Source organism: Mustela nigripes, chromosome 14 (genome assembly GCF_022355385.1).
Source record: "Mustela nigripes isolate SB6536 chromosome 14, MUSNIG.SB6536, whole genome shotgun sequence".
NCBI lineage: Eukaryota > Metazoa > Chordata > Mammalia > Carnivora > Mustelidae > Mustela > Mustela nigripes.
In genome coordinates, this window is record NC_081570.1 from 24,117,803 (window position 1) to 24,132,516 (window position 14,714).

The 14,714-nt window shown below is 43.7% G+C and overlaps 1 protein-coding gene across 4 annotated transcripts in view; it reads left to right on the forward strand.

The window, feature by feature from the left end:
- The first annotated feature begins 864 nt into the window (after positions 1 to 864).
- Positions 865 to 14,714, forward strand: part of ZBTB8A (zinc finger and BTB domain containing 8A) — a 64,543-nt gene continuing 50,693 nt past the window's right edge. For 2 of the 4 annotated variants that reach the window (XM_059377051.1, XM_059377050.1), the window contains exon 1: positions 865 to 1,254. The gene's annotated coding sequence lies outside the window, so the exon portion shown is untranslated. Of the gene's footprint in view, positions 1,255 to 12,607; positions 12,712 to 14,714 lie in introns of all 4 variants that reach the window. The other 2 variants (XM_059377049.1, XM_059377048.1) reach the window with 2 other exon arrangements.

The following is a 14,714-nucleotide window of genomic DNA, read 5'->3' on the forward strand; positions in this document are numbered from 1 at the left end:
AGCAAAAAAAAAAAAAACCCTTGCATTATAACAATGCCCAGGTCTTTCTGGGAGAATTCTCAATGGGGATGCTTGCAAAGTAGCTTGAATACATCCAAACCCTCCTGATACTTAGTGTTTTCAAACATGTTTCCATTTACCTGTTCCGAATGTGAAGGAATGCAGGTAAATAGCAAAACACCTCTACAGCAATAAGGACGTGACATTAAGAAATGTTGTGAGTATTTTTATCCCTCTCCTAGTGCATTCAATCCTCAAAATGCACAGCGAATTGTTGATTGAACCAATGAGCTTTGTCCAATTTGACTGAGTATGACATATAAGAGGAAGCCATCGAAAAATGGAAGGTTTTGACAATTTTTCCAGTTTTATTGCATCACAGTGCTTTTCAGTACCTGACCCAACATAAGGAACTAGAAACTAATTTGAAGAATTCATGTTTCTGTAGTTGCAGTGAAAATTCAGTGACTTGGGATTTTTAGCAAATATATAACTTGTTTGCACTGAGGGCCATAAATATGGCAAAAGAAAGTCGATGTACAATGAATTTTTGTATTGGAAAACACAAAACCTGCTATTTTTACTGGTTTTATATTTTCTCTGAACTTAGGAATTATTTTCTCTTATCTGACTCTCTGGGTTTTCCTCTTCAAATAGAATGCTTGTGACCTATAGAGGTTTAGAAAAGGTTATCCCCAATCAAAACAAGGGCTTCAGTAAAGGTAATTCTGTGAAATCGCTTACATTTGACGTTGCTAAACTTAAGTACAATAATGTCACATGTACTTATACAGTAATTGTGGGCACGCCTAAGTCCCTCCCTCTTTCCTAAACCAAATTCCCCAGATCCTAGAAATCCAGCCCTTCTGCCCTCCGGAGGCGCCTTTCCCAACGTAAAGTACAATTTTAAATTTAAGCTCCTGACTAAATAATGATTCCGTGGTCAACGGCCAGGGAACCTGGGCACCCCGGAGCCTCTGGAGGGTGCAGTGGGGTGTAGGCAAGGGCAGGGGGAGTGGGCGAAGCCGCTGGTTGGTGCCTGAAATCTGTGCGTTGCCCCTTTAATTGTGTCCCCAGCCCTCGGGCGTTTCTGTCCAACGCCCACGTCAGCAAATACCTTTTGTTTCTCTCACGTTGGGGCTACTTGTTTTAGGGCGCAAAGGAGCGGCTTCGAAAGTGGGTATTTCCCCTGCCGAGGTCCAGGAATCCTCCCCCAGCCCGCGCGCGCGACCCGCCGGTGCGCCGCGGCCCGCGGTAAGTGGCTGCGCGCGGCGCGGCGCGGCGGAGGGCGGGCGGGGCGTCGGGGCTGCCGGGACGGGCCGCGAGCCTGGCTGCGGGCGGAGGGCGGGCGGCGGGCGGCGGCGGCGGCGGGATGCGGCCCGGGCGCGGCGCCCCCAGACGTCCCCCGGGCCGGCAGAGCGGCGGGAGGCGCAGAGGCGGCCGGGCGCCATTTGCAGCCCCCGGCGCAGAGGCGGCGTTGGTGGCGGCGGCGGCGCGCCGGCTCCGAGGGGCTGGGGACGGCCACAAAGGCGGCGCGGGCGGCGGGCGGCGGGGGCCCGGCCTCGGGGCGGCGGCCCGCGGGGAGAGGCGGGCGGCGCCGGGGCGCACGGGCTCGGTACCCCGCTGCCGGCCCTCCCCGCGGCCGCCCCGCCCGGCCAGCCCCTCCTGCGCGCCCGGGAGGGGCTGCGGGACAATGGCCGCGCCGTCGCCGCCCGCGCCCGCCTCGCCGCCCGCCCGGCCCGGCCCGGCCCGACCGCGGAGCGGGGAAAGGCGGGAAGGCGCGCGGAGCCTCCTGGCGGCGGCGGCGGCGGCGGCGGACAGGCGGCGCGGGGACGGCGCCCGGCGTGTGTGGAGCCGTCGGGCGCCGCGGACTCCGGGAGGGTCGGCGGCCGGCCGGGCTCGGGCTGCGCGGCGAGTGACGGGCGGCCCGCCCAATGGGGCGGCGGGGGGCGGGCGGGCTGGGGTCCCGGCGCTGCTTCCCCGCGCCCCGGGCACTTCCTCGGGAAGGTGGCTCCCTGGGCAGTAGTCCGAGTTTCTCCTCCATCCTCCATCCTTTGGTTTTATATCGTGATGCAACAGATCTGGGCTTAGAACCGAAGGCAGACTTGCTACACCCAACACATACGGAGCCATAATTTTTGGGTTATGACGGAACCGCACAAACGCACCTTCCATCCGTGCAGACTGCCTCTTTTATAAGTTAGTTAGCGGTTTGGCTCCTTCCCCTTACAATGCGCTTATTTCACATGGATTGTGCCAGAAGCCAGACTCCACACCTTTCCAAGACGTGTTAGGTTTTCTTTCCTTCTCTCTCTCTTTAAAAAAAAAAAAAAAGAGAGAGAGAGATAATTGATATAAAACATTGTGTTGGTTTTCGTTTAAGACGTCTTTGGAAGCAGTAGATTCCCACCTAGTGGGCTTTTAACTACGCACGCCAGTGTTCTGTTCTCAATAAACGTTCCTGTTTGCGGAAGTTTATTTAGTAAATGGAGCGCCTTCGCCTATATGAATTATTTCACTTAATTTCACATAAAACAGCCACCCGGTCAGGTCGATGGTTATTCCACTTTCCAGATGAGGAAATGCGTTAAGTGCGGAATGTAAGCGTTGAACCAGAAGGTGAACGATGGCAGTCTCCCAAAGCCCCTGCCTCCTGTTCTTGTTCTTCGTTCCCTCCTAAAAGCACCTCCAGAGTCTTCTGGAAAGCGTGTCGGTCACTTTGCTTTCCTGCTCTAAAAACCTTAGTTGATCTTTATCAGAACAAAGTCCAAAATCCTCAACAGGGGAGACAAGGCTCAAACTTACTCTCTTGTCCCACCTTCCCAAAGCCTCAAGTATGGGTGGGTTTATGGGACCCCTGGAGCAAGAGCTCTTCGCTGATAACTAGGGATCAGAGATCTTTATTCCTGGGAACCTCTCTGGCCACAGCAGTGGCAAATGAGACCTAACCATCTAACCTGCAACCCTTAGCCAATTGGGCACATGTGGGTTAGACTGCAAGATGTCAGCAGAAGGCATCCTGAGTACCTGGGCTCCTTGAGGTAAATTTCTGTACCCCATGTAAATTTCTGACCCCATGATACTTGATTCATCCTCTATAAGTCTATTTGAAACTGGGTTTCTGTTTAATAGGCTTAACCCTTTCAGTGACATAATTATATGTTCATAATATCTAAAGGATTTGATGTAAGTTTGTTTTTTTTTTATTCCCCTCGAGGGAAGTTTTTGTCACTTCTTTGCCCAAAAATGGTTAGTGCCTCCCCATTTACAGTGGTTCCCATTTTACTCATATTAAAAGCCAAAGCCTTATAAAAGATGGTCCTATGATGTCCTACCTGCTGCACTGTCACTCTTCCTTTCTGAGTCCATTTCTCTTTCCTCTCTCTAGTCCTCCAGCCCTCTCTGCGCCATGTTAGAATCTTTACAGTCCCATCTGCCTGGAACACTCTTTCCGTAGATAGATAACACATGACTGTCTCGCCTCCTTTTTTTTCTTTTAATTTTTTTTAAAAGATTTTATTTATTTATTTGACAGAGAGTGATCACAAGTAGGCAGAGAGGCAGGCAGAGAGAGAGCGGGGGAGGGGGAAGCAGGCTCCCTGCCGAGCAGAGAGCCTGATGCTGGGCTCGAACCTAGGACTCTGAGATCCTTAACCCACTGAGCCACCCAGGCACCCCTTTTTAAACATTTTTATACTTAATTCTAAATCTTTCCAGGGTTAAAAGACGTTCATCCACTGAAGAATACAATTACCATGCTAGTTAGCTCAAGTTCTTTATGACTCAGGGATTTTTGCTAAGGAAGCTAATGAGATGGTTTTGGTGACCCTGATGGGACATACTAAATTCTAGTTTAATGACTATGTATCTTAAAAGAGATGGTGTTGGAGCCCACAGTCTTCTTTTACTTTTTTTTTTTTTAGAGAGAGGGTAGGGAGGGGCAGAGCAAGGGAGAGAAAAAAAATCCCAAGCAGCCTCCACACCCAGCAAGGTGACTTACCAAAGCTCCACCTCACAACCCTGAGATCATGACCTGAGCTGAAATCAAGAGTCAGATGCTTAACTGACTAAGCCACCCAAGCGCCCCAAATTTAATCTTTCTTAATGACTTGAGTACAGTTGTAAATGCAGGTTATGTTAATGTCCTGTGGTTGTAAATATTATCACATGGTAAATGAACCCAACCTATAGGACAATTCCTATTTTTTCGTAGAAGTTCCTGCTTTTGCTCCTTCCTACAGTTCTACCTCCTGTCAGTTCCTCACCGTGTCTTGCTTCGACAATTTAAAAAAGATTTTATTTATTTATTTGAGAATGAGAGAGAGGGAGAGCATGAGAGGGTGAAGTTCAGAGGGAGATTCGGACTCCCTGCTGAGCAGGGAGCCTGATGTGGGACCCCATCCTGGGACTCCAGGATCATGACTTGAGCTGAAGGCAGTTGCTTAACCAACTGAGCCCCCCAGGCTCCCTATATTGAGCTTTAAATTGGTCTCTTTGGCCCTGCCTCTTCCACTGTTTCTTTCCCGCCGTGGTGTCTCAGGTTTTCGCCTGGGTACGCAAATTGGATCATAATAACAATAATACCTAATACTTGTTGAGCCCTAGCTGCATGCCAGGCATTGTGCACGCGCTATGGTCAGAAGAGTGCAGGACTCAGGAGTGTTGGTTTGGGGTCAGTCAGCCAGAACTCCAGTCTCTGTCCACTTGTTCCTGTGCAATTTTGGAAAATTTTTGAAGAATTTCCTTATGGCTCAGTTTCAGCTTCTGTGAGGACCACAATAAGATGAGAGTACAGTGTTTAGCACAGCGCCAAGTGCACATTCAAATATTAGTTATTTTCATTGAGATATAACTCACATGTCAGAAAATTCACCCTTTTAAAGTAAATTCAGAGGGCACCTAGGTGGCTCAGTCGGTTAAACGTCTGACTTTGGTTTCAGCTCAGGTCATGATTTCAGGGTCATGGGGTTGAGCCCTGCTTGGGGCTCTACCCTCAGCATGGAGTCTGCTTGAGCCTCTCTTCCTCCCTCCCTCTCTGCCCCTTCCCCTTCTCCCCGCTGTCATGTGCGCTTGCTTGCTTGCTCTCTCTCAAATAAATTAATAAATAAAATCTTAAAAAATAAAGTGTAGGGATGCCTGGGTGGCTCAGTCGGTTAAGCATCCCAGAGTCCTGGGATCAAGTCCCACATCCAGCTCCCTGCTCAGCTGGGAGTCTGCTGCTGCCTCTGCCTGCTGCTCCCTCTGCTTGTGCTCGTTCTCAACAAATAAATAAATAAATAAAATCTTTTTTAAAGAAAGATTTTTCCATGTCTTTAAAAAAATAAGTAAATAAAGTGTACAATTCAGTGTTTTTTAGTGTAGTCGTAGAGTTGCACAACCATCACCATTCTTTAATTCCAGAACGTTTTCACCATAGTATAAAGAAACCTCATACCCATTAGCAGTCACTCTCCACTGCTGCATCTCCCTCCACCCATAACAACCACTAACCTACTCTGTCTCTGTCATCTCTCCACGGTCATAAAATCTATGGTCTTCTGTAACTAGCTCCTTTCACTTAGCTTGCGGTTTTTAATGTTCACCCATGTTACAGCAAGTATCAGTCCTTGGTTCCTGCTCATGGCTAAATAATGTTCTGTTGTGTAAATGTGTCATGTTTTGCTTTTCCATTCAAATGATAGACATTTGAGTTGGTTCTGTGTTTGGGCTACTATGAATAATGCCTCTGTGGACATCTGTGTACTACAAGATTTTTTGTGGACATATATTTTCATTGATCTTGGGTATATGTCTAGGAGTAGAGTCACTGGATTATATAACTGGTTTTTAATAGTTTTATTGAAATACAATTCATAGTATTGTATCATTATTATTATTGTATTATACAATATATTATATAATATGTTATATTATATACACATATTATGAATTATACAATTCACCTATTTAAAGTATAAAATTCAGTGATTTTCACTCTATTCCTTCTGTACAACTGTCACCACAGTCAATTTCAGAGCAGTTTCATCACCTCAAAAGGAAACACGTACCGTTTAGCTCTCAGGCCTCTCCTCTCAGCCCCCTCCCCACACCCCCTTCCCAGCCCCAGGCAACTAAGTGTCTACTCTATATATGAATTGAGTCATATAGTATGTGGTCTTGTGATTGGCTTCTTTCACTTAGTGGAATGTTTTCAGAGTTCATCTGTCATATAACACGTACCAGTACTTTTTTCCTTAAAAAGGTTGAATAACATTCTATCTTACGGCTATTCCATTTTCCCGGTGATGGACATTTGTGATGTTTCCATCTTTTAGCTATTATGAATAATGCTGCAACAAACATTTGTATACAGATTTCTGTAGGGACATACATTTTCATTTCTCTTGGAGATACACCTGGGCATGGAATTGCAGGATCCTCTGATAACTCTATATTTAATCATTTGAGGAACTGCCGGACTGTTTTCCAAAATGGCTTCATCATTTTACTTTCCCACCAGCAGTGTATGACGGTTCTGATTTGTCCAGATCCTGGCCAACACTTATGTGTGTGTGTGTGTGTGTGTGTGTGTGTGTGTGCATGTGTTTTTTCTAGCGATCCTAGTGGATGTGAAGTGGTATCTTACTGTGATTTTGATTTGCATTTCCCTGCTGACCAATGATGTTAAACGTATCTTTATGTGCTTTTGCTATTTGTCTCAATTTATTTCTTATTGCTATTAATCTTATTAATCTTAGCTATTATCTTATTTAATCCTCTTAACAGACTTCCTTAGAGCCTCTTAACAGTCAATATCCTCATTTTACAAAGAAGAAACTGATGCACAGAATTAAGTAGCTTGACTAAGTCCCACAGTCAGTAGTAGATCTGCAATGATGTCACTCTTCTTAAAATCCTTCAAAAATGTCCCAAACCTTCAAAAGTGGAGGGGCTTTGGGATCTGGTGCCTACATTTTTCTTTCTTTTTTTCTTTTCCAGTAGGCCTCTACAGGTCCCATGTCTATAGCCACAGCAGCATTTTTATCATCCCCAAAGAAGGCACGCTGTTTCATACCTACCTGTGCCTTTGCCCTTGGTGCTGTGCCCTTTGACCTCTGTTTCCTGAATGAACTTCTACTCATGCTTCAAGACTCACTCCACTGGCACTGCCTTTGGGAACTTCTGGACACTTCTAGACACAGTCATTTACTTCCTTGGTTTCAGAGTTTCCTTGTGCTAGGAGTATTTTCTTCATTGTAGTGTTACTTGGTTTAAAAGCTTCTTTCTTCTCCATCTTGCTCTTTCTCTGACTCTTTCTCCTTACAGATACTGAGGTGTTCCAGAGCACTGACCTTTCCCAGAGCTAGAGAGAGCCTGGCACAGAGTTGGTGCTCGATGATTATGTATTGAATGAATACATTTCTCCTTTTTTTTTAATATATGCCCTTCTCCTAAAAATAGTATAAAAGATCTTTGCTTTAAAAAAGGATAGGAAAGGGAAACATAGATAGCTATATGGCGTTCAGAACAGTGTAAAAGTAATCATCAAGTCAAAGGTTGAAGTTGCTCTCTTTCCATTGTTTTTCTAACCCTGCAGAAAGGCCTCCAGTGCTGTTGCATGCTTGGCTCTCAGCAGTGTCTGAACCATCAAGGGTATGACAAACACTTTTGTATCTGCTTCAGTTCCCCCTATCTCACTGGTTCTGTTGGATAAGTTGCAATAAAAGGTTCTTACGGTTTCAGAATATTTGGGGGAAGCTTTATTTCAAAATCTGCCATGTATTTTCCATCATCAGAAGATACTTACAAACCAAACAAGGCCATAGTTTTATCTAAGATCTTCTTAATATGTACATTAGAATAGTATCCTAAGCCTAAACACTAAAATTTTAACTTTCAGATAGCAAATCTTGTGGAGTACAGATCCTATTCTCATGAAATCTCCTCTGTGATAACATTATTTTTAAAGATTTATTTATTTGAGGGCCCCTGGGTGGGTCAGTGGGTTAAGCCTCTGCCTTCGGCTCAGATCATGATCTCAGGGTCCTGGGATCGAGTCCCAGATCGGGCTCTCTGCTTGGCAGGGAGCCTCCTTCCTCCTCTCTCTCTCTGCCTGCCTCTCTGCCTACTTGTGATTTTTCTCTGTCAAATAAATAAATAAAATCTTTAAAAAAAATAAAGATTTATTTATTTGAGAGGGAGCTCACACATGAAGAGGAGGGGCAGAGGGAGAAGAGAGAGAGAGAATCCCAAGCAGACTCCATCCTGAGCACAGAGCCCAACATGGGACTCCCTCTCAGGACCCTGAGTTCACTACCCAAACCGAAACCAAGAGGCAGACACTTAACCGGCTGAGCCACCCAGGTGCCCCTGTGATAACATTGGAAAAAAATCTGAGTAACAGACCAGCCTATGTGTCTGTTAAGGGATGGATGGGTAAAGAAGATGTGAGAGAGATATATGTAATGGATTAATATTCAGCCACGAAAAAGAAAGAAATCCTGTAGTTTGCAACAACAGGGACAGACCCTGAGAGTATTATGCAAAGTCAAATAAACCAAATAGAGAAAGACCAATAGATACTACAGGTTATCACTTATAGGTGGAATCTCAAAAACAAAGCGAAACTCCTAGAAACCAACTAGAAAAGTGGTTGTGAGGGGCTAGAGGATGGAGGAAATAGGAAGAGGCTGGTAAAAAGGCACAAACTTTCAGCTATAAGATGAGTAAGGCCTGAGGATCTAATATATAACATGGTGACTATAGTCGATAACACTGTTAGGTATAATTGAAATTTGCTAAGAGAGTAGAGCTTAAGTGTTCTCACAAAAATAAACAACCAACAACAAGAAAACACACCAAACCCCAATACCAGCGGATCAGTGTGAGTGAGATGATGATGTGTTCATTATCTAGATGGAGGGACTCCTTTCACAGTGTATATGTATCAGAGCATCATAATGTACCTTTAAATACTTTACGGTTTTGTCAATTACTTCTTAATGAAGCTGGGGGAAAAAATTCTGCATAGCAAACACCCTGATTCCTAGAGCATCATTAATGAGGCAGTGTTTGAAATGGTAATATGGCAACAGCCGTTTCTACAGAATAACTCTTCCTTGGGGTGAGGTCCACAATAGCGAGTTAGAGTAACCTTAACTGCTTCAGGCCAGCTAGAACAGAGCTTTGCCGACTTCATGTACACTGTGATTTTGAAAAGATCACTCTCTCTGAGCACACGAAAACGAGGGACCCAGTCACGTTTTCTTCTGCATCCACTTTTGTAGAACTTAGCATTTTACAGGCTTCAAGAAAATCTGTGGTAGTAAAGTTATAAAATGTTTACGTTTTCTATGCAGTTAAAGAGTTTAAAGCGGTCTGTGTAATTAATAATAGTCATGATGATGATGATGATTACCATAATAATAACATCTATCAAGGGCTTGGTATAAACAAAGCACTGTTGTAAGCACTTTACTTAGATGATTTTTCTCTTTTACTCTGTCCTGTAGCTCTAGAAGATCTTTCTTTCTTTCTTTCTTTTTTCAGATTTTATTTATTTATTTGACAGAGATCAAAAGTAGGCAGAGAGGCAGGCAGAGGAGGTGGGGAAGTAGGCAGGCTCCCTGCTGAGCAGGACCCTGGGACCATGACCTGAGCCGAAGGTAGAGGCTTTAACCCACTGAGTCACCCAGGCACCCTAGAAGATATTTCTATGATTCCATTTTACAGATGGAGAAACTGAGGCTCTAGAAGGTTAAATTCCCATGTTATCTAGTTAATGTGTGGCAGAGCCAGAATTTGCACCTGGACAGTCTGAGTCTAGAGCCTGTACCCCTGCATACTGACCAGTCCTGCTGTTCACACACTACTCACCTGTCTGCTTAAAGTTCGAGGTAATTGATGTATTAGTCTGTCATCTGGGCCTCGTGGCAGGAAGAAGACACCGCTCTAGAGTTTTAGCTGGTTTACTAAAGGGAATTGAGTGCTTACAAAATCACTGGAAAGGCTGGAAGGAATGGGCTCCAGGCGGGGCCTGCAGAAATCATTCCCAGAACCAGACTGCAAGCAGGCCCTCCGGGGGAGGGAATCAGGAGGCCACCACTGGCCCTGCTGTGTTCCAGATGGCATTGCTAGCTGCAGTTCAAGGGTCAAGAGATTGCTTCTCTGAAACTGCCCCTCAGTACCCACCAACTGGGTACGGTTGTCGCTACCAAACTTGTCTCTAAACAGCCATGAAGCTCTGGACCCTGGAAGGCTTTGCAGGAAAATCCAGTGTTTCCATAAATGTACTTGCCAGCATTAATGCCTAAGTAGCAGAAAGATGGCCCCTGCCTCATTTCTGTCTTCTAGATCTCACAGAAGAACATCTGATGGATGAATTCTGTTTCACATGGGGAAACTGAACCGTAAAGGAGTCTGGGAAATGTGCTTTTTTATTTTCCAAAAGGAAGTTGGAAAGGATGCTGAAGGTTAATACACAAACCAGCTAACATCTGCTAGGGTAGGGGTGCTTGGCCAGCTCTGTCAGTAGAGCGCGCACGTGACTCTGGATCTCAGGGTGGCAAGTTCAAGCTCCATGTTGGGTGTGGAATCTACTTTAAAAAATTTGTTTTTTAAAAATATCTACTAGGGGCGCCTGGGTGGCTCAGTGGGTTAAGCCTCTACCTTCGGCTCAGGTCATGATCCCAGGGGCCTGGGATCTCGCATAGGGCTCTCTGCTCAGCAGGGAGCCTGCTTCTCCTCATCTCTCTCTCTGTCTGTCTCTCTGCCTATTTGTGATCTCTCTCTCTCTGTCAAATAAATAAATAAAATCTTTAAAAAAAAAATATCTGCTAGAGTAGAAATGGTGGTTATTCCTAAAAATGATATGTTTCAATGTGTAAAAACTACGCAGGGCATAGCCTATGTCCAGAAATCAGTTTTCTTAAAAAGCCACAGAATTAACTTTGCTTGTCACTGCACAGACCCAGTACTAGTTAGTGTGCTGTTAAGTACCATTGTTGAAATAGTAAAGCTATAGTTCTCCCGGTAAGTACCCTTTCCTGAGTGCTCAGTGGGGCTAGGTGATAGATGAGCTTTTAGTGTCGCAAGGAGTTGTTCTCAAAAATTATTAATTTTGTTCCCCCAACTAGTTTTCTGCTCAAAAAATTTTGTAAGCCTAAAGGCAACAAAATGTTTTGAATGATTTAAGTTGCCAGAATCCAGACCTCCTCACAAGTGGGTAGGTAATGGAATCATTTTACTAGTTTAAATATATCTGAGCAGCTCTCCTTTCTCTGTGGGTGTTTTCAGGATACTCATTTAAAAATTAATGGAGCGCCTGGGTGGCTCAGTGAGTTGAGCGACTGCCTTCAGCTCAGGTCATGATCCCAGGGTCCTGGGATCGAGTCCTGCATCCACCTCTCTGCTCAGCAGGGAGCCTGCTTCTCCCTCTCCCTCTGCTGCTCTGCCTGCTTGTGATCTCTCTGACAAAATAAATTAATAAAATCTTTTTAAAAATTATGTCAATTTAGGGGTCCCTGGGTGGCTCTGTCAGCTAAGCGTCTGCCTTTAGCTCAGGTCGTGATGCTGGGGTCCTAGGATCGAGCCCCATGTAGGGCTCCCTGCTCAGCAGGAAGCCTCTGTCATTCCCCCTACTTGTGTTCTCTCTGTGTCAAATAAATAAATAAAATCTTTTAAAAAATAAAATTATTTAAATTTGTTTTCTTCTTTCTATTTGCCTGTGTTTTCTAAAATTTTCTGTAAGTATACAATACTTAGTTTTATATTCTAATCAGAAAAAATACATATTGTCTTAAAAAGTGATTCTATTACTTTAGTCAATAATTTTTTGGTGAGAACTCTTAGCTTAATTGATTGGTTTAAAAAGCATCAAATTCATTTTCCACTGCCTATGGACATAAAGCCTCACACTCTCCTTGATTAACAAAACTTCATGGTCAACAAAGAAAACAATCCAACAGATTTTTTTTTTTTTTAGTAATTAAAAATGTCTGGAATAGAGTAAAAACTGAAAAATTGTTAACAGGTTGTTACAGCTGATATTACAAATTGTGGTATACTCGGGTGCAATCTGGCAAACTGAGTAAGTTATAAAAGATCTGGGTGACTCCAGTAGGACTTTCTGAACATATGCGGTAGGATTTTTTCCCCCCACTTCCTGCAACCGTACAGTCTTTTAGAAATGTTGAATTTTTCAAGTTGAGTCTTTAAAGCTCTTCTGTTTGGTTTTCTTGCAAATCCTATTAATGGCACTTGCAGGAAAAGAGTGATGTGACATATGTTGCTGTTGTCATAACCTGATCTGCTAGCCTGCCTTTGAACAGCTTTTGTCTTCAGAAGTTTATTTCATTGTCAAAGTTAAAAAGTATGTCTGCTTGCCATTGGCTGTAATCCATTATAATATCAGAAATCACTTCTTGCAGATTTTCATATTAAGGATTCAGTTAAAAATAAGCTAGTCTGTTTATTTCTGTTCATTCTTCATCTGTGCCGATGATCTAGTTCACTGGAGCAGTGCTGCCATATAGTTTTATTTAAATAAGTAGCTATTAAGTACCTTAGCAGATGTTTCTGTCTCTAATTACAAAAGTACATTATAAACAGCTATTTGCTTTCTCTACAGGACAACCCTTCATATACAGAGTGTGTTTGCCTTGGAATCTTCCCTTTTTTACTCCACTCAATTGACTTAGCAGGGTTTCAAGAGCAGCGTTCATAAATTTTCAGGTATGAGCCATTTTAATTCTTGATATTATACCTATCTTAAATATATGGAGAGAAAGTCGAGTTTTGCAATTATAGGTTTTATATAATCAGAGTATGGATTTGTTGCTTGAACAGTTACTATATAAAACACTCAACGTTCTAGTTTTCTTGGCCAGGTCTCCCTGTTCACTTATTGCTCAATTTTTAATTCATTGCCTCCCTTGTGGGTGTATCTCCTCCATCCTACCTTAATCAAAGATTCATCTGACGTAAGAGCTAGAGATGATCTAGACCAGTAGCCTCAATTTGTAGAGAAGGAAACGCAGCCTGGGAAGGTAAAGGTGAAGTCTGTGGACATAGAGCTAATTGAGTGGTAGAACCAGTGTCAGGTCTCCTGGCCCTTGCCCCGACAGCTGTGCAGGACGGCTTAGCAGTTAGGTCCTGGGGCTTTGGAGTCACTGTCTTGGTTAATATCCTTCTCTGTCCAATGGGGACAATGGTGGCACCTACCTGATATGTTGCCATGTGTGAAGATTAAAGACAATATATATTGCTGCTTTTATTATTGTCTGTGGCCCTTTTTCTCATTGAGTTGATCCCTTCACTGCTTCTTGAAACTTCCCACCTTGGCTAATGGTCACCAGGCTCTCCCGTTTCTCCCCGTAAGTCTCTGTAGAACTGGCTCCTCGTCCCCATCTGACGCCACAGGCAAGGGCAGTCGCTAGGTTCTCATCTCTGCCTCTGCTTCCGGTGAGCCCCTCCATCTGTCTTGGCAAATATCTTCTACTTCTCTGTCTTCAGGTCCAACTTACCCCTGAGCTTCGGATCAGCATTTCCAGTGGCCCTTGCTACCTGATTTCCCACTCAAAACCGAAGTACTTAAAACCAAAGCCATTCCTTTCCCCCTAAACCAGCCCTTCCTCCCGACTTCCTAATTTCTGTTAGTGATACCACCAAACACCTAGGCTTTACAAATCACTGCGTTCTCTTTATAGCCTTCTAGCCTTCCACAGCCAGTGACAGGTTGTGGTACCCTCTAGTACAATCTGGCAAATTAAATAAATTACAGAGTATCTGGGTGACTGCTGTGAGGCTTTCTGAACATATGTAGTAGAATTTTTCCATCAACCATCAAGACCCATGGATTTATTTTCCCATTCAGGTATTTTGCATCTTTTCCTTCCTTCCCATTCCTGCTCTCCTCATGGCATTGACGCCATTAACCGGACCGACAGTTGCAAATAGAGTAGCTGTTCATTTACCTGCAAGTGGCTGGGTTCCTTGTCTCTCTTTCTCTCCCCCAAGAAATACAACCTCTTGACTTTGCATGATGGAGTATTAATTTGTCACTTGTTCATTTAGCGCATGAATCTTGACTTAAGTAAAGACACAGAATATCATTATTCTGGCTGCTTCTAACATGTCTTAATCTTGAATTACAGCCTCGATCTAACTGTGAGACTCATTAATATTGTACCCACTTGTTTGACAAACTCTAAAAAATTTTTATTTTTGAATATACTTTTATTATTCAGATCTCAAAATATTTAAAAGTATACCATGCAAAGTCCCCATCCCATTCTTTTTTCCTGCCTCCTGAAGCTAACTTCCAGCTCACAACCATTGTTGTTTCTTGTTAATCTGGTTCAAAGTTTCTGATTTTTTTCCCCTTGCATATGTGTGTATATATATACATAATATACACACACACAGATATATGTGTGTGTGTGTTTATATGTGTGTGTGCACACACAAACATATATATGTATATATATAGAATATGTGTATATAGATATACACATATATGTATACACGTATACGTGTATGTATATATGCACATACTCTATTGTTTGCTTTCTAAAAACTTAACTACGTATCATTGCCATCTTTCCATATAACTATACCCCAGTCATGGACTTTTTTCTGACCGTTCACTATCACAAACAGTTCTTCAGTGAATAACCGCGTACATGTGTCATTCTGATCATGTACCAGTGAACCTGTAGGATAAATTCCCAGAAGTG